The 25,706-nt window shown below is 36.1% G+C and overlaps 1 protein-coding gene across 6 annotated transcripts in view; it reads right to left on the reverse strand.

The window, feature by feature from the left end:
• rcan2 (regulator of calcineurin 2) overlaps positions 1-25,706 on the reverse strand; it is a 95,688-nt gene that overhangs the window by 41,932 nt on the left and 28,050 nt on the right. For 2 of the 6 annotated variants that reach the window (XR_010894970.1, XR_010894968.1), the window contains exons 7-8: positions 25,554-25,630; positions 24,982-25,401 (exon numbers count right to left, since the gene is read on the reverse strand). The exons of 3 other annotated variants lie outside the window; for them this stretch is intronic. The gene's annotated coding sequence lies outside the window, so the exon portion shown is untranslated. Of the gene's footprint in view, positions 1-24,981; positions 25,402-25,538; positions 25,631-25,706 lie in introns of those variants that run through there. One more of the 6 variants, XR_010894969.1, reaches the window with a different exon arrangement.

The following is a 25,706-nucleotide window of genomic DNA, read 5'->3' on the forward strand; positions in this document are numbered from 1 at the left end:
AAGGCTTTGGTCAGTTTGATATGCCAGGCGTCAAGTTTCTTGACAATTCAGGGGTTGTAGGCGGTCGATTCCATCATTTTATCTCAACAGTTTGCTGTCTCTACACACTAAAAGGGTCATATAATTTGCAGCATGCCATCTTTGCACTTTGATCCCTCACTGGGCAAAAACGATGAATTCAAGCATGTTATCCAAAAACAACAAGTCTTGGATGCCCTAAGAAGGTGTGCCCTTCCTCATCATCTGTACCTTTCCTGTGGTGTAATGGAAGAATGAACAAACATTATACTTGCCAGATCAAAAGTTCATATACCAATATTTCATGACATTTAAATCTACATGGACTATAACCAAAATGCAATCATGTTTGTTAATGTTAATAATGAAAGTCATAAAATGTTACAGAAGAATGTCATTGTTCCTTGTGACCTTGTTAGAGGAAAGCCAGTGTAAAAAAAAACTAAAAATAATATTTGACCGAACTAGATATTTTGAATTAGAGGAAGCTAAGGATTCAATTTGAAAGGTTAAAAACTGAGTCCATGCACTTTACAAGAATTGTAAACACATTGTGAAAAGCAGGATGTAGGAGTTCAAAAGGAAGCAGCAAATAGTGTAGGAAAGCACAACGGATCAGCGGGCACTCAAATTTGCGATATAAGAATATATGCTTTTAAAACATATATTTTTAGTATTTTTAAATATGATGAGGCCGGGGGTTAAATTGGGCCAGAAGTCGTTTGTGTGCATGTGTGTGTTTTATACCTTCTTGCGCTAAAAGTATTCAATTGTTTTTATTATTATTGTATTTACAGTTATCTGTTTTAAACAAGTTATGAAGTAAAATATCTAGCTTCCGCCAGACCGCCTTCCGTATTCAAGTTACGAAGAAAGTGTCAAAAGTCGTCGAGTCAGTTAAGCTTTTTCCATAAGTTGAATAGGGAAGGCATAGGACGTAGCATAAGCTTTTCGAACTGCGAGAGTTTTACTCTTTCTTCACAAGACATATATAGATTTTGGACCAGTGAGATTTTACTATGGGTGAGACTAACTGGTTTTATGTGAAAAGAACAAAAAGAAATGGGGCTAAATGTGTTTCTGTGCCAATGTTGGCAGATAGTTAGCACTACAGACTCTGATTAGTATGGACAAGATGGGATTTATCACTTGGGGCTTTGTCGTGTCGTACCTGGGAAGGATACTGTGTTAAGCACACCCTTGAATCAACAGTTTGTCATTCAGAACTCTGCTCACTTGCACATGAACTAATCATTTGCTGAGTAAACAGGGTGCTCATATTGACCAGTAGTTGCTCTTCCACTTACTTCAGAACAAATCATGATAGAAATCGTGATCTTCCTGCTCTATTGTCACATTAGAATTAGCTCAAGCTGGAGCATCAGGTGATCTCAGACAAGATTGTCTGACATAATAATCATGCAGTCTGACTGACAGTGATGCAATCATCCCTTAGTCATTTGTTACTTTCATTATCTCTCTCTCTCTCTCTCTCTATCAGAGGTTGGTCACACTCTACAGGTGCAGAATAGCAATAGCAGTGGCAGTATTTTGTGGACTCTAAGCCAATCTATCTGGGCTTTGTTATGGAAATGCTGTAATCCCCAGTTCCCTCCAGCACAGCGCTGAACACAGTCTGCAATAAATCCACATACTCAGAGTCAGCGCACAGACGCAATACACACTATGCACAAAAAAAAAGCAATGTGGTGGGAAAATCTGACTTAAAGTAGATGATGGATGGGGTGCAAACATTTTGAATGGTAGTGTTTTTTTTGTTTTGTTTTTTAAGTAATGTATACTTTTATTAAGCAAAGATGCATTCAATTGATCAAAAGTGACCGCAAAAACACTTATATGTAACAAAAAAATTATTTTGAGCTATTAACCAAAGAATTCTTAAACAATAATACAGCAGCACAACTGAAATTCAACATTGATAATAATAAGAAATGTTTCTTAAGCACTAAATCAGCATATTAGAATGATTTCTGAAGGATCATGTGACACTGAAGACTAGAGTAATGATGCTGAAATTTCTGATTTGCATTACAGGAATAAATTACATTTTGAAAGATATTAAAACAGAAAAAAGTTATTTGTAATATTTGACAATAGTACTGTTTTACTATACATTTGATCAAATAAATGCAGCTTTGGTGAGCATAAGAGACTTTTTCCAAAACATTAAATCTATATACAGCCTTTATTTATTGCTGTGTATAAAAAATGACATGCTCAGATTTGGGTGGAAAAATACATACAGTTAATACAGAGTTCAGCTTCATAGTGTATTCTTTTTGCAGTTTAAAAGTGTAGGTTTGTGTGTGTGCTAGCATAAGTGGGTAGATATAAGTGGGTACGACTATTAGCACAGGTCACACACATCAGGAGGGTAAGAGTCACAGGAACAGTGTCTGAATACATCCATTATGCAGGAATGCTCTGCATGCAGAGCACAAAATGAATACAGGTGCTGAATACTTATTCAGAGTTCACTTCTTGGCACGGACACACACACACACACACACACACACACACACACACACACACAAAAGATCTAAATAAAAATAAAAGTTCTGAAATACCACCTATATGAGTGCAACACGTAGTTCTTATTTTACAATTCTTATTTTTTTATGGAATCAGTTTTCTTGCCTTACATGCTCAGACAACTTATTTTTCAACATACTTCTTTTAGGACTGCTCAAACAGTAGAGCAGTACAGACAAAAATGTTCATCTGCATGTTTCAAACACAGTTGTCAATTTAGAGCACGAAATTCTATATTGTGCATAATGTGAATATTTCATGTTTCATGATTTTAAAAAAAGGAAACAAAGAAACAATATGACATTATAACACAAAATAAGAAATATTTAAAATTCTGTACTATTTCCAGGTCAATAATCAGATTGAATTGAATTTTTGTAGAACTGAAGCACAAGATGCCCTTTGGAACATTCTCAAATCTCAATTAATCATACTAGAGATGGCATAATCATCAGGTTTTACACAAATAAATGATTAATTATTCTATGTATTAATGTAGTGTTAACAGACATAACCACATGTGCACTCACACATTAACACTCCGTTTGTGAGCACTGTTATCATTAAATAAAGGAGAATCAGGTGACCAGATGTCCTTCATTTCCTCTCTGGACATGTTTAATTTAATGAAGCAGATAGTGTTCGTGCGTCTGCAGGGAGCGGCCGGAGAGAGGAGATTATTAGCTCAAACTGAAACCACCTGAATATACTTCACAGCAGACTCCTGTGTGTGTTCAAGTGTTGAACCACCAGCGATCTGCAGCAATAGATGAATATGAAGGGAGATGAAGAGTGTGTGTGAAAGGCCTGTCTGGAATGATGATCTGACTTACACTGACCTTATAGGTGAAAGAAAGAAAGAGGGTGTTGAGAAAATGAGAGTGTGTGTGAAGGATACACATAGATTTAGCATACTTTCATTATTTCGGTGGTATGCAGTACTTTTCGTATGCTTGGAATACTTAGATTTGGAAATTTTGTGCAGTGTACAACCTAAACAAACATGAGATAATATAGCATACAAAATATATGTGCTGTGTGTGTGTGTTTCTGGGGACCATGTACCATACATACTATTTCACATATAGGAATTTACAGAGATTAAAAGAATATATTAAGATAAAAAATACATATTGGAGACAATATTTTAGGTATTTACCCCCAAATTTAGGGTAAAAAGGTTAAATATTGTTGGTCAAATAAATGTACACTACTGTTTAAAAGATTTTTTGCAGCAAAGATGCATTAAATTGATCAAAAGGGACAGCAAAGACATTTATAATGTCACAAAAGATTAAGAATTTATTTGAAAGAATTTCTGTTCTTTTGAACGTTCTATTCATCAAAAAATCCATACACACACAAAAAAAAAAGAAAAAAAAAAAAGAGTAAGCATCACAACTGTTTTCAACATTAATAATAATAATAATAATAATAAATGTTTCTTGAGCATTAATTCAGCAAATCAGAATGATACCTGAAGGATCATGTGACACTGGAGTAATGATGCTGAAAATTCAGCTTTACCATCTCAGTAATAAATTACATTTGAAAAATATATTAAAATAGAAAAAAGTTTAAATTCGTAATTATATTTCATAATATTACAGTGTTTTTGATCAAATAAATGCAGCCTTGGTGAGCATAAGGGACTTCTTTAAAAAAAAATAATAATAATAATAATTCATACCAAACCCAAACTTTTGTACGGTAGTGTATATGTAAAATAAAACATATTTTTGTGACGGAAAATAATACTTTCTTATTAAAACTGCAGACGTATACATTTGAACAATACAAAAAAGTTGGTGTACAATGCATTTTATATAGTAGTATGCGATTCCATTCCAAACATAGCAAAAGAAAAGAAGAATAAATGTGAAACAATGTGACAAGAGTGTTTGGAATGAAAGAGCGCAGTGAAATATGGAGACAAACACACAATGAGAATGAGAGCGGGATGAGGAAAGGAAGAAGAGAGGACAGCAGCGAGCTGATTAATGTCACTGCTGATGAAAGGCTAGTATTGACGTCAGACACACAATAGACAAAGAAGAAAGTGAGAGAGAGCGAGGTAGAAAACCTTTCACGCTGTAGCGCGTGCACGATATTCATGGAATATATGGACACAATTTCATTCAAATAGACAATGTTACATTCTCTCACATTCAGCACAGTTTGAAAGCAGAATGAATTTCGTTTTGACGATCCATTTCATCTTGAATCAGCTTTATGAGACTGAATCGTGAATTAAAGAAACTTATAAATTGCTCAGAGCCATGGCCTAGCAGTTAGCACAATGTAAACATGTTGAGCTATGATGCTAATATAGGCTATTTATGAGGGATGGTGGCCATAAACATAATAACAAGAAAAGTCTAAGATTCCTTTCATCACAACTACTCTTTCCTTTCTTGATGTACTGAGGTTGGCAAGATTTTTAAAGTCCCCATATTATGCTTTTTTGAATATTACCTTTCATGAACTGTCATTTAGCGATTTGTGAATATAAAAGGTCTGCAAAGTTTTAAAGATCAAAGTGCATGACAAATAAAGTTATAGTCTCCTAAAAGAAAGAATCGATTCTGAACTGCCTGAAACGAATCATCAGCAACTCCAGTCTCACTTCCTGTTACATATCCTGGCAAATTTGCATAATGGTCTTCATTGGCTGCCCACGAACAACATCTACTTTGACCCGCCCTCAAACACTAGTTGTAGCTGAGGCCTGGAAGAGTTTGGTTCGTGTTGTCGACATGTCAAGAAGATGCTGCGAATCATCTTTGCATGCACTTCAAAAGGATGAGGACTCTCGCTGGAATTGATATGGAAAAACCAACGCCATCGTTCCTCTTCGTATCACTGTGTATACAAGTGCTGAGGAAGCCTCTGGAGCTGAAATTCAGATATGGTAATGGGTGTTTTGTTTCCAACACGTGCTGTAAGCGGTAGACCAATCACAGCAGACTGGGCTATTTGACCAATCAGAGCAGAGAAGGCTCTCAAAAAGGAGGGACTTTGAAGACGGTTTGTTCGAAGATTTAGTCTCTGACTCTTTGACAAATGAGGTGATATGCAATGTATATTATGGGAAAATTAAAGTGTTTTTTGACCTTGGATGCATGTAAGCCTATTGTAGGAGACCTCCAAAAGGGGCACTGCATAATAGGGGCACTTTTGCTGCATTTATTTTATGAAAAATACAGTAATATTCTGATATTATTACATTTTACAACTCTTTTTCTATTTTAATGCATTTGACAGTTTGTGAAAACCATGATATATTTTTTTCAGTATGAATAGAATACTTGTAATAATCTAATAGAATTCATCGCTTGATGAATAGAAAGTTAAAAAAAAACAGCATTTATTTGAAATAGAATTTTTTTTTATATTATAAATGTCTTTTCTGTCACTTTTGATCATGCATCCTTTTTGAACGAAAGTACTAATTTCTTTCAAACAAACACTACTTAGCCCAAATCTTTATAGCATCTTGCTATATGAAGCAAAAAAACATGCAAGTTCACAACCTGACAGCTAGCCTAACATGGGGCTATAAATAAGGCTGTATGCTATATGAAGTGCACCAGAGGTTGCTCATGACATTTAAGATTTAAGCACAAGACAATTTTAGCAAGATATGGGTTTCCAACTTAGCAACTATAACGGAATTTAAATAGACTGTAAACTATATATGGTGTATTATATATATTATATTTACAAATATATTATTATGACTTCAGACTAACCTTTGTGTGATTAGTTGCAATTTATATACACAAACATGACAATCTTACACAAATATCATATATTCTCCAAGATGACTCATTCAAGAGTCATAACCTCAGTCTTGTCGTGTATGCTGTCTAATACACCATGAACGATGAAGTGTTGAACCTCATCATCTCTGCGAGTAATATTCTTCTCATTCTCATGACATGACCTTAATCTTTGCTCCAAACATATGCTCAAGGTCAAAGCGCTGCCTTGTTTGACCAGTCATGGCAGCAGAGCCAGCCGGTTACCTTGGTGACATCAGGGGGGGGGGGGGTGTGTGTGCTGTGGATACCGTTTTCTTAAAGAATGTCATGTCTGATAGACCTGTCTCCATGGGATCAGGGCCAATTTCAAAGAGATTAGGGACAATTTCGATGGGATTTAGTACATTTCATATTGGATTTTAGTTGACCCAAAGAACAATTTATAGCAGGGATTATATAGAGATAAAATCAGGTTGAGAGCAGACGTCAAAAAAAAAAAAAAAAAAAAAAAAAAAAAGCAGACAAATGCGTTCAACTTAAGAAAACCTGTAGAGATTGAGAAAGCCTAAGAGATCTAAGTTCTTGAGCATGAGAGACTATTAATAATATATATATATATATTATATATATATAGTAATTTTCTTCTTTTAAATTCAGATAAGACTGAAGTATTACTTATTGGGCCAAAAACCTGTACACAGAATCTCTCAGACTACAATCTGCATTTAGAAGGATGTACTGTTAATCCATCCTCGACAGTTAAAGACCTGGGTGTTATATTAGACAGCAACTTGTCCTTTGAAAATCATATTTCATATGTTACAAAAACAGCCTTCTTCCACCTCAGAAACACTGCTAAGATACGGAATATGTTATCTATTTCTGATGCAGAAAAGTTAGTTCATGCCTTCATGACGTCTCGACTAGATTACTGTAATGCCTTATTAGCTGGTTGTCCTGCTTCCTCAATAAATAAGCTACAATTAGTACAAAATGCAGCTGCTAGAGTTCTTACCAGGTCAAGAAAATATGATCATATAACACCAATCTTATCATCTCTACACTGGTTACCTATTAAGTTCCGTATCGATTATAAAGTATTGCTAATGACCTATAAGGCTCTAAATGGTTTAGCTCCTGTGTACTTAACCGATCTTCTATCGCCCTACAATCTTTCAAGCTCTTTAAGATCACAAAACTCTGGACTTCTGGTTGTACCTAGGATAGTTAAGTCCACTAAAGGAGGGAGAACGTTTTCACATTTGGCTCTGAAACTCTGGAATAGCCTTCCTGAATGTTCGGGGCTCAGACTCGCTCACCCAGTTTAAATTTAGACTAAAGACTCATCTCTTTAGCCAAGCGTTCACATAATGCATTTCATGTCAGATCAATTGCACGTTATCTTTGCTTAATGTTACGCATTAACAGCAGCTACGCTAATTATTCTCTATTTGCTTTTCTGTGACTAGAGAGGACATCAGCTTCAGTTTGGATTCAGCCTCTTAAGAAGACCTCAGATGGCCAACACCTATGAAGACACGGCGCCAACTCCTGCGAAGACCTCAGAAGATGCAACATGTACATTCCCAAATTTCTATATATCCTAATTATTGTTGATTTCTTTCATTTTTCCAGGAGCTCATTGCTTCTACCTTAAAATTAAATGCTAACAGTGTTTGTAAATTAATTGCACAAATTATTACATTATTTGCTAACTGCATTCTTCTAATATTGTAATTTTGATATGCATTCTCTGTAAAGCTGCTTTGAAACGATATGTATTGTGAAAAGCACTATACAAATAAATGTGAAATGTGAATATACACACACACACACACACAAAACCTTTCTGTTTCAAATAATTTATGAACTTTATATTCCTAAAACAAACCTGAAAAAAATCTCACAAAAATGTTAAGCAGCACAACTGTTTTCAACATTAATAATAATAATTAATGTTTCTTGAGAAACAAATCAGCATATTAGAATGATTTCTGAAGGATCATGTGACACTGAAGACTAGGTCACTGAAATAAATTACATTTCAAAATATATTCAAATAGAAAAGTTATTTTAAATTGTAATCATATTTCACAATATTACTGTTTTCACTGTATTTTTGATAAATGCAGCCTTGGTGAGCATAAGAGAGTTCTTACTGACCCCAATATATACACATGCATCATTTCTGTAATTATATGCAAAAAGTGTGAAAATATTATATATTTTTATTTAAAACAGCCTATAGCTGGACAAAGAAGTGTGCCATTTTTTTCAAGATTTTGATGGAAATATAATTGTATCATCATTCTGAAATGGTGAAATGTTCATGACCTTTCAGAAAATGACAGAAATTCTCCTGTGATGTATGTATAAACACAGTTGGACATTGTTAGTGGACAAATTAAATAAACAACTGAGAATGCTACAAATGTGTTTTATGCGAGTTTATTTTCTAAAAGTTCACAAGGCCAAATGTGCCCATAGTTGAAGAAACGCCCATAAGAAAATCTGGGGTTGATGTGGTCAGTGCGGCTCGGTGATGCACAGGAGGTTTAAATTCATGGTGCAGGTGCCTGTTGTGTGACGGGAGTGAATCTGTGTGCTAAAGTGCTTCCAAACCCCCCCCACAGGGTGTTTGCAATACTGTTACACATTGCAAGTACAACAGCACACAGTCACTATTGATAATGCCAGGAAAAGGCCTATTTACACAAACGATCCCTATCTTCAAGTAAAACACAACAGCTGACTTTCATACACACACACACTCTCCAATGCTCTCTTCCACTCACAAACACCACCATGCATGTGTTCATTCTCAAATGCACTCTCTCTGTGTCTCTGAAGCTGTGTGAACAGCATTAACCACTTGGCGGCCGAATAGTGACACTAAAGCACTAACGTGGTGCAGTGACGCCTGCGCATGAGTCACGGTGGCTCTGATCCGAGCTCTGCGGAGTGAATGCTGAACATGGCAGCCGAGCCATATAACACCAGTCAGGCATGAGACAGCCGATGCGTCCCTGCCAATCAGGAGCATCACAGCCTTGCAGGCCTGATGCTGGTTTAAAGCTGTCTCCTGTATGGCACCGGAAACAGTTCCAGAATCATTTCAATCCTAATAAAGCTGCTAAACCTTGTACAGTAAATGAGCATTAATAGCAGAAACAGATTCAAATGCATAAACTTAAAAGTATACACGAGTTAAAAGAGATACATTTTCAGCAATGCAACAAAGTTTAGAAATGATTATCTTTATGCAATTGAGCAGTGATGTGATGTGGAAACCATAAGTGAAGACACTGGACTAAATCAACTGAAAAACTAAATAAGAAAAAAATAAGCTTTTAATGAATTTTAATGAGTTTTAATTTTCCTCTTGCCCATAAATGCCACTCGATGTCACCTCAATACATTTACTGAATGGCTAGATGCTTCTTAACTTTTACATTTCATCTGAACATCAACTTTTATGAATTATACTGGATTTAAATATATGAAAATGTTATTTTTTATCTTGTTATTAAACTAAATTGATCATGTTATTGAACTAAATTGAATCAACATTGAACTGTTTAAGAGCTGCTTTACAGCTGAAATTGTATTTCCTAACTGAAGAACTTTGCAACATTAATACAGTTATTTTCTTGTTTATTAATATATGAACCTGCTTTGAAAATCTGTATTGTATAAAGCACTATACAGTATAAATAAGGCTACGTTCACACTGTCAGTTGTTGGGATTGACAACCGCATTTACTTACAGGTGTGAGTCTTGAAATTTTTGGAGACGGTTTTCAAAAACTTGCGTGTTCAGGCCACCAAAACGCCGTTGTCGTGTAAATGAACGCCAAATCGCATAAAAAGTTTTCTGTTTTTAGTTGAAAAAGGTTTTGTGTAAACAGCTCCTTACAGTAGCGTTTTGAATACAGGAAGTCAAGCCTGTATTCTCTTACCAGTAACAGCAGTATTACCAAAGTAATACAAAAGATGGCGACGTCCATTAAACTGAAAAGGCTTATCACTTTTTGACAAGACAAGAGTCAAAACGAGCTGCGAGTTCATCTGTCAAATCTTCATGAACCAACAGCAGCTTTTATATCTGGGTGGAGAGCGAAACATTTGAGTTGCGCCGCTCTTGCGTAGAACACAAAACTGATGGGACCCGCTCCGGTAGCAACAGTGACTGGATCTAAAACCTTCAGATGACACACAGCTCATATCTCCTTCGCTGTAAGATACCAAAACCACACACGTAAACCCACAACACACAGCAGACACATTTTTTGCAGCACAGAACGTCTTTCTCACACAGTATGTCATGATAGACAACTAGTTGTCCAGTCCAGTTCTGTTCACACAGCACTGGTTTTCCGAGAATGCGGTTTTGAGCCAGCGTTGTTGGCAGGGCAGCCATGGCGAATTTTGACGCTCACGCCGGCGCTCTGAACGCACGGTTATAGAATGTGGTTGTCACTCCTGATGACGCATTTTAACGGTCATCAGCATCGTACATCTTGCAACATTTGATATATATATATAGATATATATATATAGATATATATATATATATATATATATATATATATATATATATATATATATATATATATATATATATATATATATATAGATATAGATATAGTGTTACAAATTTACTACATACATTTAAAAAAAAAAAAAAAAAAAAATATATATATATATATATATATATATATATATATATATATATATATATATATATATATATATATATTTTTTTTTTTTAAATGTATGTAGTAAATTTGTAACACTATACTTAGTATTATATTACCTTTGCATCAAATTACATAAAAATAGTTAACGCTGCTGTGAGAGCATTGTCAATCTCTCTCTATTTTTTCCTCTCTTGAAAGTTGTGAAAACACTGTTATTAAGTTTTTCTATTGCTATTTGAGCAAATGGGAACACAAAAAAATATATTTAAAAGGTGCCATCGAACATTTTTTTATAAGTCTAAGGTGTCCCCTGAATGTGTCTGTGAAAAAAATACCCCCAAATTTTTTTTTAATAAATTTTTTTAACTACCTATTTTGGGGCATAGTTAGAAATGCGCCGATTCAGGCTGCGGCCCCTTTAAATCGCGCGCCCCCCCACCCCCTCCCGAGCTCTCGACTCTATCATTGCATAAACTAAGTTTACACAGCTAGTATAACCCTCAAATGGATCTTTACAAGATGTTCGTCATGCATGATGCATGCATGCTTCGGATTATGTGAGTATTGTATTTATTTGGATGTTTACATTTGATTCTGAATGAATTTGAGGCTGTGATTTGTGGCTAACGGCTAATGCTACACTGTTGGAGAGATTTATAAAGAATGATGATGTGTTTGAATTATACAGACTGCAAGTGTTTAATAAACAAAATACATTAGCGACATGCTAACAAAACATTTAGTAAGACAGTTTACAAATATCACTAAAAATATCATGTTATCATGGATCATGTCAGTTATTATCGCTCCATCTGCCATTTTTCGTTGTTGTCCTTGCTTGCTTACCTAGTCTGATGATTCAGCTGTGCACAGATCCAGACGTTAATACACTGCCCTTGTGTAATGCCTTGAACATGGACTGGCATATGCAAATATTAGGGGCGTACATATTAATGATCCCAACTGTTACGTAACAGTCAGTGTTATGTTGAGATTCGCCTGTTCTTAGGAGGTCTTTTAAACAACTGGAATTTTACTCAACTATGACTACTTCCGTTTAAAGAAACCCGGACATGTGAAAAGGGTCTGTTGTGTGTGAACGTAAACGTATTAAGGATTCAAATGCAGGAATGACAACCATATTCTCTTGCTGTGTGAACATGGCCTAATTGGCTCCTAGCCGTTGAATTATTAGAAAAATAATGCATCTGATTTGCGTCGTGGCCGCATTACCACCTCAGGTGTGCACTGTTTTTCTAATACTATAATGGACCATTGTCAATTACTCCTTACTTAACTAATGATCAGTTTGTTACTATTATTATTATTTAGTTAATGGGCCTCGTTCATTGGAACATGAGCTGACCATTTTGCGTAAATCGTTCATTAATCCATTCTTGCCTAATTTGTCACACTGAACCAAATGCAACTATTTACATAATATTTTATACAAAATACATACTACAGAAATTTGTTCTGCTCAGATTCCAATGAATAAGGCTATTGTTACCAAATGTTGAAAAAAATAAATAAATAATCAGATGTCAGCAAGAATAATATAAAAAAAGAATTTATTATCAACGACCGTCTGAAAATAGATTTCACTTCTGTCATCACGTCACTAATCATCCAGTTCAGCCAAGTTTCTGTCAGCTGTACTTGGTCCCCTTTGACGCCAACCGAATGCACTTGTTGCATTTGCATTGAAATGAAAAGGAAGATCTGGCAGTCCTGTGCTGCTGAGTGTTTATTTGTCTGGGCCCATGACAGAGAATTCAATCTCATCAGAGCTATTTTAACTGCGTGGAGACAACTCATCATTTCTGCTTATTTAAAGAGAAAATGAGCATTGGGCACTGTCAAATAAACCAGTTCCAGTCCCAGACTGAGGAATAGCTCCATGGGAAAATAGAATGGTCCCCATGTCTATCTCAGAGTTAAACATGGAACATTTGGAAAAATTGTGATGTATGGAACAAAGGCAAATATGACCTCATATTCATTTAACCAAAGATTTTCAAAGAGAAGATGTAAGCACTGACCAATAATTAGGATTTGGGGCCAAGACAAAAACATACCTTCCTAAAGGGTCAAAGTTTGGTATGGCCCATGTTGCATCATTATAAAGCCACAGCTGTGAATCTGGGATCTGAACATGCTGTGTGTCTCCGTACACTGATAGAGATTAGTAAACCCATACATCATTATCAGAAGATAATCCTCCACCTCTGAGCTCAGGCTCTCTGCCGTGTTATTGTTTGAAAAAGTTCTTCCATTTCATTCGAGTCGACTGAGTTATATTTAGATACCTGTAATACCAGAAGACTTGGACCGACAGGTATTAACAAATCTGATTGATTGTGTTATCAGTGGATTAGAGGAGTATATTTAGACTTTCTTAGAAAGGTGAGATGTTCTGGAATAAACATGGATTGACAAAGAAAGTAAAGCCAAATAATTTACCCTTAAAAAAGGTGTTTATTGTACTGTAGAAAAAAGGTGTGCTTGTTCTGAAAAGACTTAAAAGGTTAGTTCACCCAAAAATGAAATTTCTGTCATTAATTACTCACCCTCATGTCGTCCCACACCCGTAAGACCTTCATTCTTCTTCGGAACACAAATTAAGATATTTTTGATGAAATCCGATGGCTCCGTGAGGCCTGCATCGCCAGCAAGACAATTAACACATTTAGAAAGCTACTAAAGACATATTTAAAACAGATCATGTGACTACAGTGGTTCAACCTTAATGTTATGAAGTGACGAGAATACTTTAGGTGCGCAAAAAAACAAAACAAATAACGGCTTTATTCAACAATATCTAGTGATGGGCAATTTCAAAACACTGCTTCATGAAGCTTCGAAGCTTTACAAATCTTTTGTTTAGAATCAGAGCGTGTAAATCGGAGCGTGTATCAAACTGCCAAAGTCACGCCCCCCTAGTGGTGAACCATTGAAATTTCAAAACAGTTATGACGTAATGAAGCTCGTTTACTGAAATTACGTGACTTTGGCAGTTTGGTACATGCTCCGAACCACTGATTCGAAACAGAAGATTCGTAAAGCTTCAAAGTTTCATGAAGCAGTGTTTTGACATCGCCCATCACTAGATATTGTTGAATAAAATTTGTTTTTTTTTTGCACACAAAAAGTATTCTCGTCACTTCATAACATTAAGGTTGATCCACTGTAGTCACATGAACTGTTTTAAATAGGTCTTTAGTAGCTTTCTAGGCATTGAAAGTGTTAATTGTCTTGTTGGCAATGCAGGCCTCACCGAGCCATCGGATTTTATCAAAAATATCTTAATTTGTGTGTCTTAATATCTTAAAACTTAATTTGTGTCCCGAAGATGAACAAAGGTCTAACGGGTGTGGAATGACATGAGGGTGAGAAATTAATGACAGACTTTTCATTTTTGGGTGAACTAACCCTTTAATTTGTGTAGATAGTGCTTGGTTAAACTGATTATGGGTGGTTAGTGAAAAAGATGCAAATAATGTGAATTCAAGTGTTTTTGTGGCACTTTTATTTGTGAAGTTTGCTATGTTTAATAGGACTTCATCATTCTGCACACTTATTTTCAGCAAAAGGCGGACAAAGTTGTACGCCACAGTGCTGTCAAAATCAAATGTTTTGTGGTGCCTTTGAGTCTAGCTTGCAGACAACATAGTTTATATTGGTCAATTTATCAAAACAACTGCCAGGAAATATATATATAAAAAAGTCACTTTTGTCTAGGCTTTACTGATTGGATTTTGATTGTGTTATTGTTTGTGAACTGCAGGGGGCAATGATACCTAAAAACAAAATATTGTAGGTGAAAAGTGTTTGTCTAAAATGCTGTGAAAGAAATCGAAATTTTGTCAAAGGTACAAACACAGTTTGAAAGGGCATGACACCTCTGCTCTCATGTGTACAATATATTTTTTTTATCTATATACAAACTCTTGTTTGAGATCATGTCACCTGCAGTTCACAAAAAATTATGAAACATTTTATTTTGCCATTTTAAATAACAGTCAACTCCTGCTCCTGAAAGTTTTCCCCACTTCATATGCATAGCACATATTCCACTATTGCCAAGTCTTCAAAAGACATTTTCAGTTCCATTTGACTTGTTCAATTGCATTTGAAGCTGACAGCCTGATGACTTTGGCTCCAGGGCTGTTGGAGCTGCTTAACCTAAGGAATGAATGCAGAAACACACTGAGAATGACAAACATACCTGCCCAGAACTCTACCTATTTACTATATCAACCATAGAGAAAACGCATGACAGCTTGGATCAGAATAAATATGTATGTGTGAAGTGTGTGTTTGCATGTATGATTGCCTGCTCTTCTTGAGAGCGCGTGTGGGATAGGAAATTACTGAAGAGAGACAGGCTCCAATACACAAGGGTCACAAAGACTCTGATTTATAATTTGTCATCGTGCCCATTCTTAAAACACAATTAACCTCTGCTATCTGGGGCTGTTTGCCATGAATTTGCCAATTACAACAAGGAAAGAGTCTTGTAGAATGAGTGCGAGAAGAGGTTACATGACGCTGCCCTCTCTCGATCCAGTTAAAAGTGCACTTTCATTGGTTATTGTGGTATATTGCAAATATGCAATGGAAGTGAAGAGAAACAACACTTGTTCTGAATAAATGCAGTCGAGGCTGAGAGGTCTTTATTGCAGTGAACAGGGAAAACAAGCTAAAAATGAACTTTCAGACAGCAGAAACTATAAGATGCAGTTGTCCATTTCACCTAAAATCAACATATTAGTCCGGCAAATTCCCAAACTGAGGTCTTAAAGGTGCCATTGAACGTTTTTTTTACAAGATGTAATATAAGTCTAAGGTGTCCCCTGAATGTGTCTGAAGTTGCAGCTCAAAATACCCCATAGATTTTTTTTTTATTAGTTTTTTTAACTACCTATTTTGAGGCATAATTAGAAATGCGCCGATTCATGCTGCAGCCCCTTTAAATCGCGCGCTCTCCACCCCCTCCCGAGCTCTCGACTCTATCACTGCATAAACAAAGTTTACACAGCTAGTATAACACTCAAAATGGATCTTTACAAAGTGTTCGTCATGCAGCATGCCTAATCGCATAAGTACAGTGTTTATTTGGATGTTTACATTTGATTCAGAATGAGTTTGATAGCGCTCCATGGCTAACGGCTACGGCTAATGCTACACTGTTGGAGAGATTTATAAAGAATGAAGTTGTGTTTATGAATTATACAGACTGCAAGTGTTTAATAACGAAAATAGCGACGGCTCTCGTCTCTGTGAATACAGTAAGAAACAATGGTAACTTTAACCACATTTAACAGTACATTAGCAACATGTTAACGAAACATTTAGAAAGGCAATTTACAAATATCACTAAAATATCATGTAATCATGAATCATGTCAGTTATTATCGCTCCATCTGCCATTTTTCGCTATTGTCCTTGCTTGCTTACCTAGTCTGATGATTCAGCTGTGCACGGATCCAGACGTTAACACTGGCTGCCCTTGTTTAATGCCTTGAACATGGGCTGGCATATGCAAATATTGACTGTTGCGCCACAGTCGGTGTTATGTTAAGATTTGCCTGTTCTTTGGAGGTCTTTTAAACAAATTAGATTTATATAAGGAGGAGGAAACAATGGATTTTGAGACTCTTGTACTGAACTCTTGTTATTCAACTATGCCAAGGTAAATTCAATTTTCAATTCGATGGCACCTTTAAGTTATAACATATTCTAGAAAAAGCCAACTTATATTCTAAAAAACAAAACAACAACAACAACAAAAATATCATATCCCAGTTAACAAAAATATGTTCTAACATTTTCATTAAAGGTGCAGTAGGTGATCTGGGAAATGCTAACATTAGCCCACTAGCATTGAAAGCATTCAATCCCACCCTCCCTGCAAATCGCCGTCCAAAGCCACGCCTCCTTTAAAACACATGAATGCACACTCACACACAGCTGCTCTTGGCAAGAGACGGCATTAAACTACCTCATGTCTCAAAACACATAACATTACATTAATAATGAACATAAACAACTAAAGCCGAGTGCACACTGTGCGATTTATAACAGTCCTTTACGATTGTTGCTTGTCAGACTGTATGAACATGATCCTCATGTCACACTGTGGGATCTCAGCCGTCATTTATGTCAGACTGTACATCGGTCAAGACGCGTTAAAAACGGACGCGCACATGAACACTCGTCCGGAGTTTTACACACGTTCGTTGACTGTGAGCTGTATTACACACGGGACTGAAATGGTGGCTAACAAAGACATCTCTATTGTTCATTTTGATCACGGCTTGTCTTGAAAAACGAAGACAATTTGATGTTTGTCGTAGGAGAAGTCACACTGCAGGACTGTGCGCCAAATCTTCTGACACTGCCAGAATTTTGTCTGAGGAAAAATTAATCGGCTGTCTGTGAACATGTCAAGCTAGCGAACAAAGACTACAGATTTTAGCCTAGGATTACAGGAATCTTTTAGGATTCTCAAAATTTGTCTCAGACAACCAAATCGCGGCCAAAATCGCACAGTGTGCACCTGGCTTTAGAGAGCTTGTACCTGACTGCTGCAGATTAATTTCAGTGATGATACTGTTGACATGGGTACAATTCCAGCTCTGGTTAGAACGTCTGGCTAGAACGTCACGGTTTGCCATCTCTTAATTACGGTAGTTATGGCACGAACGCAGCGTAAGCTTGTTGTTTTGATTCGGTAGGAACTGTAAAAGGTGGCTGCTGTTTGTTTGTGGTGCTCCGTGACTGAAGTCTGTCTGTATAACTCTGCATATCATAAAACGCACTGATGACGTATGATGTCTGCGTGAACAGGGTGTGTGAGGGTATGTAAAAACATACGTTGACAGGCAAGTAAGACATATTTTTTTAATTAGGACGGAATATAATGATTGGATTTACATTTTATGGTCCTACATCTTCCACAGATTATATATATTTATAAAAAATACATTTGGACCGTTTTATTGCTATCAGGATATCAGAAGACTTTCAGCCAGTACAACAAAAAAAATATTTCTGTAGAGAAATTGCACTTCTAAGTTATTTCTGAATGTTCTCTGGATGTTCAAAACATCAAGTTTTTACATGTTAAAAAAATTTCTTGGTTATATGAACATTAAGGGAACATCCCATTCTATCATTCATTCTGCAAACATTATGGAAGCGTTAATTTTGAATGTTCTCTGAACATTCTGAAACAAGCAGTAACATTTTAAAAATGTTAAATGAACGTCCAACTAAAACATTCCATGAACAATGTTTTGACAACATTATTAAAGACCAGATAACTTTGAATGAACATTCTATTAACATTACTGGAAGAACGTCTGTTCATAGCTAAAGTTCTGAGAACATTTCCTGTTAGCTGGGATGATACTAGTGAGAGTCATTAGGCAAATTCAGACCAATAAATGTTTTTTTTTTTTTTTAGTCTTTTCTAAATAATTCATTAAAAAGATCTGGCACAAAAGAGTCAATAATTCACTACAAGTTGGACAAACACCAACCAGTTCATCGCAATAATGTTGCCTATCTATTGTATTTATCTATCTATTTTAACATCCAGTCTTTCTTTCTCTTCTTATTTTTATTCAGACTCCATTTCTTTTGCTGTCAAAGTATCTTGTTAAGCTTTTCAATTCAAACCCTATTTGTGGGTGAACTACCCCTTTAAGAATTTAATCAAGACAGAATTTTTGTTTAACAGGGGGAAGGCTTTGCCAGTGTAGTTCAGTGAAACATTACACGCATGTCTAAATGTTCAACAATACAGAACATTGCAAGCATACTTTCCCAAGGGAGTAAGAGACTAATTTTTACTAGTGCTGTAAAAAAAAAAAAAAAAAAAAAAAAAAAAGGTCCACGTTCACCTCACAGGAGTGTGCATTTCTTCTCATCTGAGGCTTTACCGCATATTATGTAAAGTTTAGAAGGGCAGGCTTTTATTTATCCACCAAATATTACATTTCATCCTGTAATCTTTTTAATAAGTCATGCTACCTGAGGGACATAGCTTCATATCTTTCATATGCATTATTGTTTAGACATCTATTCAAGTAAAAAATGTATAACAATATTGAGGAAAAAGTCCCTCCATAAAGAAAGTTATCTGGGGGAAAAGAGCTAATCTCATTTCAAACAAGTCTGCCATCTAGTGCTGCTTCTAAGAAAGACAAGACTTTTTTTAGCAGAAACTAATAAAGTATAATATAGTTTGCAATATGACATTATTGGACAATATGTCAAATAAAGTAAATGTGAAGTGTGTCATTTCTGAGCAACATAAAACAAAACTGCAAAAAAAAAGACTTTACAAGGACTCCCTCTATCTGCTATTGGTCGGCTGAACAGATAGCTCCGCCCCAAACTCACACCATTGGTTGTTTTAATGCCACTTTATCAGGCTGGTTGAAATGCTCAAAAAAAGATACACTACTACAGTTCAAAATTTTGGGGTTGGGGATTTTTTTTTTGTTTTTTGAAGAAGTCTCTTATGCTCACCAAAGCAGCATTTATTTGTTAATACCATAAAAAACACAATACCATGAAATTTGATTACTATTTAAATTACAGTTTACAATGTATTCAAATAGAAAACAGTTATGTATTACTGTGATGACAAGGCTGATGTATTGCTCAAGAAACATTTATTATTATCAATGTTGAAAACAGTTTTTTTGTGGAAACCATTATTTTTTTTAGGATTCTTTGATTAAAAGAAAGTTTTAAAAAAAAATGTAACATTATAAATGCCTTTATAGTCACTTTTGATCATTATAATCCATCCTTGCTGAATAAAATAAACTAAAAATAAACTGGCATAGCAATGTTGCTATTTGTTAGGGTAATTAATTATACTACAAGTTGTCTATTTGTAAGCTATTTTAGCAGGGAAAAAAATACACATCGCGATTATTTTTGGACAAAAAGTGAACAAGACCGAAATTGTGAATACTATTTTCTGCACACACACAACCTCACGTGCAAAAATATCATCTTGCCTCAGAAACCCCTGTGCCTGATCCCCGCTGTCTGGCAACCCTGTGCTCTGCTCACCCGCTGGCCGCCTGCACAGCTCTCGTCACTGCCAGCATATGGCACAGTGTCTGAAGGCCCCCTGAGGCTCTCCTGGTCCCCGAGCCCATCTCTTTCTCTGCATGGCTTCTGAATATGTGTGTGAATGTCAGGGATCAGCACACTTTAGGCAACCCAAGAAGCAGCTGTGCTTCTAAGAAAGCGGCAGGGTGTAGGTCACAGGAAGTGCAGTTTGAAAGGAAACAGTTTTGAAGCTGGCTGATATAGCACTCAGCTGAGCTCCATATGAGGTGATAGGGCTTCTGTCCATAACTGTACAAAGTGCAGTGTAGTTAAGAGTTATGGTAACAGTTTTCCTTATTACCATGAGAAATATTCCTGAGGTAAAATGAGTGACCCGAGTTTGTGTATTATAATATTATATACTACATTATATATACAGGCTTATATACAGACAACTAAACTGATAATTCATCATGCAGCTCTAAAAGCTTCACAATATTAACTTTTAAAGAATATATTGTGAACCTTTAAAAGCAATACAGCCACAGAGAAATAGCTTTTATCTAAAACACAAAAGACTAGTAATTATATACACGAGAGATGACAACAGAAGAATAAAATTGTTAAGCATTTTTTTCAATGAATATCCATGAGTTTTAAAAAGAGCTGTCACATCTTGAATAGTGCCCTATTCAAACCTCAAAATTGCTTTTCATTTATAAAGAAAACACAAACCAGGATACTGAAGCAACTGACAGAAAGAGTCAAAGTAGAAATGTAATGACCTTTAATTCTGAATTTATAGCGAAGATTACAATACTGTGCACACGTGGGTTAAAATGCTGCATTTCCGATTGTTACTACTATACATTACATTACATATTGCTTATACAATAAGTACAGAGACCGGTCAAAACACTGTCAGATCAGAGTTTAAGCAATTGTTTAAGCACGTGTAAATTCTTTTTGTCTTATTTTCAAAGTACAGTATCTAAAAAAACATTGAACTTGAAATAAGATACATATAATACACAAGATACTGAGACTTGATTTAAAAAAACTGCACTTGACAAAATACATTTTAATTCAATATCAATATACAGTCTATGAATCTACAAATCTTAATATCTTATGCAGTGTTGCTTCTCAAATACATCTTGTTTTAAGAATATTTTTACTGTAAAATATTTTGCAGTGTATTGGCGGTGGACAGGGGTCAGCATGGGCACCCTGACTGGTCTGCAGCTATGAAGCCCTATACACCTCAAACTGTGATGCACTGTGTATTCTGTCACATACTTTCTATCAGAACCAGCATTAACTTCTTGAGCAATCTGAGCCACAGTAGCTCGTCTGATATATATATATATATATATATATATATATATATATATATATATATATATATATATATATATATATTCTTGCTGACCACAAACTTTTGAACGGTAGTGTATAATGTTACAAAAGCTTTCTATTTCAGATAAATGATGTTCTTTTGAACTTTCAAAGAATCCTGAGGGGAAAAAAAGTTTTTTACACAATTGTTTTCAACATTGATAATAATAATAAATGTTTCTTGTGCAGCAAATCAGCATATTAGAATGATTTATGAATGATCATGTGACACTGAAGACTGGTGTAATAATGCTGAAAATTAAACTTTGACATCAGGAATAAATTACATTTTAAAAAATATTAAAAGAGAAATCAGTTATTTTAAACTGTAAAAATATTTCACTATATTACTGTATTTTGGTTCAAATAAATGCAGCCTTGATGAGCAGAAGAGACTTGTTTTAAAAACATTAAAAAATCTTACCAATCTAAATCTTTTGAACGGTGTATATTGTGTGACGTAATATACTTCATGTAAGGTATGTTTAGGAACTGATTATGTTAGTTATCTTTATATATAGACAAGTGTATGGTATGTCCTCATTTAAATATCTCAGTAATATCTCTGTTTGTGTGTGTGTGTGTGTGTGCGTGTCAAACAAGCAAGCGTTCAGGACCTCGGAGAGCTCCCCGAGGCAGGTGTGACCACTGACTCCCCCTGGCTGGCAGACACACACACACACACACACACACACACACACACACACACACACACAGAGGGAGAGAGAGAGCTCCTGAGTAGAGGTGATTATGGCACACACAGCAGCCCTGGGCAACCGGGACACACTCTGGATATTTCCATCAACTTTCCACTCCAAAGCAACAAGGCAGGAAAAAACCAGCCCACATTTTCCCCTGCCAATACACACACACACTCACACACACACACACACACACACACACACACACACACACACACACACACACACACACACACACACACACACACACACACACACACACACACACACACACACACACACACACACACACACACACACACATACACTTTCAGATAACTACTTTCCCTGACTGACCTGTCTCCTTATTTCTCACATACATATATGTGTATACATGGCTACTGCCATTAAAAAAAACTAAATAACAATTTAACATCAAAGCAGCTGAGGTAAACACCTCATTTACAGTGCAGATTCTGAGAAATAGAACAACTAGTTTTCATATAACCCACATGACAGACTGCAACAGGGCATTTCGTTTCACATTTCAAGCCTTAAGCTTTCTTGGCAATCTGTACACACAGAGGTAAAATTTCAACAGATAATACATCCTACTACGAGCAAAAGCTAATTCATTTGTGTTCGAACAGGCTGCTATTGAAAAGGTGCAAATATTGATGTGTGGAGCACTGGTTAACAACATGCTATGCAGCTTCAACATGACATGATCAAGTTTCCTGTCGCACTCGTCACTCCATACTAATTTTCCATTTCTCTCCACTGTTTTATTTTTATTTATTTTATTTTTTTTAATGTTTTTTCAGCTTTAGTATTTGTACTTGTTTTTCAGTTAGTAGCCAAAGGCAACATTTCTAATTTCCCTAATTTTTTTTTAAGTCTACATTTTTTATTTTATTTTAGATTTACTTAAATTAATGAAAATTATTTTTTAATAGTTGTAGTTTTTTAGTTAATAACTTCACTGGTTAGGCCATTGCTAGGGTGTTCCAGCTGGCTGCTAGGGCATCTCTATGATGTTGTGTTCTGGTTGACTGGTTGACAGGGTGACGGGTGTAGGTGTTTGCTAAGATGTTCCTACGTGGTTTATAGGGTGTTCTGAGTGGCTGATAGGGTATCACAATGTGGTTGCTAAGGTGGTCCGAATGGTTGCAGCGCTGTTTTGGGTGGTTGCTAGGGTGCTCGGGGTGGCTGCCAAGGAATCACTATGCTGTTGCTAATTGTTCTGACTGGTTGACATAGCATGGGTGGTTGCAAAGACGTTGCTATGTGTTTTAAACGGTGCTCTGAGAGGCTGCTAAGGCATCGCTATGTGGTTGCTAAGGTGTTCCGGATGGTTGCAACACTGCTCTAGGGGGTTACTAGGGTGGGTGGCAGCCAGGGAATTGCTATGCTGTTGCCTAAGTGTTCTGACTGGCTGACAAGGTGTGGGTGGTTGGTAAGGCGTTGCTACGTGGTTTATAGGGCGCTCTGGGTGGCTGCCAGGGCACTGCTATGTGGTTGCTAAGATGCTGTAAATGAAAAAAGGAAAGAAAGAAAAAAAAAAGGAAAAGATTGCTGTAATGCTGCATCCTGGAACTGGAGGCTGAATAATGATATTCACATATGCCCTTGGCAGTAGAAAATATCTCAATGAGATTGAGCTGGCTATTTGCATCAAATTTACAAGGTGGAATGAGTGACAGGTTAGCAAAAATTCACTGGTGATTTGCCTGGAGATATGATGGAAATTATGTAGAATCTTATTCAGCAGATATCCTCCCTGGGCATTTAAACACTTATAGTAACTGACAACAGCAAAGCTGAGATCCAGAGATCTGACAAGTAAACCAGACAATATTGGCCAACAGCAACACTACAGCGTAGATAACAGCTGAACATAAACAACTCCTGGAGATAAACCCCCTGGTCTGACATGAAAAGGGAAAAACTAAACAGTTGTTTTAGGATGATAAATATCTTTACAAACAATTCACTGCGCAGATGCATCAGGGGAATTAAAATATTATTTCTTAATTTGATTCATTTGTCATTCGGCAAGGAAACAGGCTGGATTTCATTTAATCTCCTTCCCTCGAGCACTAAATACCATGTCTTAACTAAATACATGCTTGTAATCTGCTAGCATTAATAGGCTTTCTTTGATGACATTTACACACTGTTTTACTCTTTATATCTGATACACTCTAAAGAAAAATGGTGCTATATAGCACCAAAAATGGTTCTTTGGCTCGTAATCATAGCGGAACCTTTTTTGGTGCTATATAGCACCTATCTTTAAAGGTGCTATATGGCACCTTGTCGTATGGTGCTATATAGAACCATAAGAGGTGCCATATAGCACCAGCAGTGGTTCTTTGGCTCGTTATGATAGGGGAACCTTTTCTGGTGCTATATAGCACCTATTCTTATAGTTTTCTAGCACATTTGTCAAATTAGAGGTGCCATATATTGTTTTTTGAGCTAGCAGGGCCCGTTATCATGCCAGGTACTACTGTAGATGAGTCAATATGCTTCTAAATTACACTTTTATGAACGATAATTAATAATTTCTTACCAAATCATGACTTCAAAGATTCAAAATCATGTACTAAATGCTTACTGAAAAACAAAATACATTACACTTTCAAAACCTTTTAATTTATTTCTTTCAGCAGCAAATAAACTCACATTATACTCCCCTTTTATACAAAATAATGCAACAAGCTTGAAATATGTACATTTTTGAAGACAATAGTCCTGTTTTTACATACTGAGTTGTATGCTCTGAAGTCCTGCAGTTTCTTTTTTGTCCTTCGGGATTTCAAAAAAAATATAGAAACTGGAACTTAAACCATAAGAAAGGGAGCAAGAGAGAGTATTGACTCCAAAAGTCTACTCACAGATTGAGTTGTACACTCATTTTACAGTGACAGGAAGTCCGACTGCATCCTTCAATTTCAAAACAACATACTTCAAAAAGGTCAGTGTCTTTTTCAGTCCTTTAGGGCACTGGATTGGATTCGATTCCAAACGCAAAATATACACACAGGATGAGGCCCAGTGCCATCAAGATGTCCTCACTCTACTCTGTGATTAACTGGCCATCCAACGTGAACAAAATGTGGTCATACTGCATGAGATGATCCTCCTGCAGGCTTTAGGCACTATCTTAGGTGTTGGGACGACAGGAGGGCTGGTCTGAGCATGGCCCTGGAGAAGAGGGGATAATAGCATTAACCATCTTCACATATTTATTTGAAAGGCAAACCTTATAAGCTAAATTATAACAAAATGTGCAATAAGTACTTCGTGCTTTGATTAGATTGTGCTTCACACACTGTAGTCACCTGTTCATGGCTCACCTCAATGTCAAACAGCAACCCCAGGTCCACCTTGAACAGTGCAGGCAAGAGGAGAACAGCTGCTTCCAACTGTAGGCCTTTCAACAAAATAACATCATTAGGTTAACATAACACGGGGGATACTTTTACCCAATACTTTTTTGTTTTGCTTTT

This window comes from Chanodichthys erythropterus, chromosome 4, assembly GCF_024489055.1.
Source record: "Chanodichthys erythropterus isolate Z2021 chromosome 4, ASM2448905v1, whole genome shotgun sequence".
In the NCBI taxonomy this organism is placed as follows: domain Eukaryota; kingdom Metazoa; phylum Chordata; class Actinopteri; order Cypriniformes; family Xenocyprididae; genus Chanodichthys; species Chanodichthys erythropterus.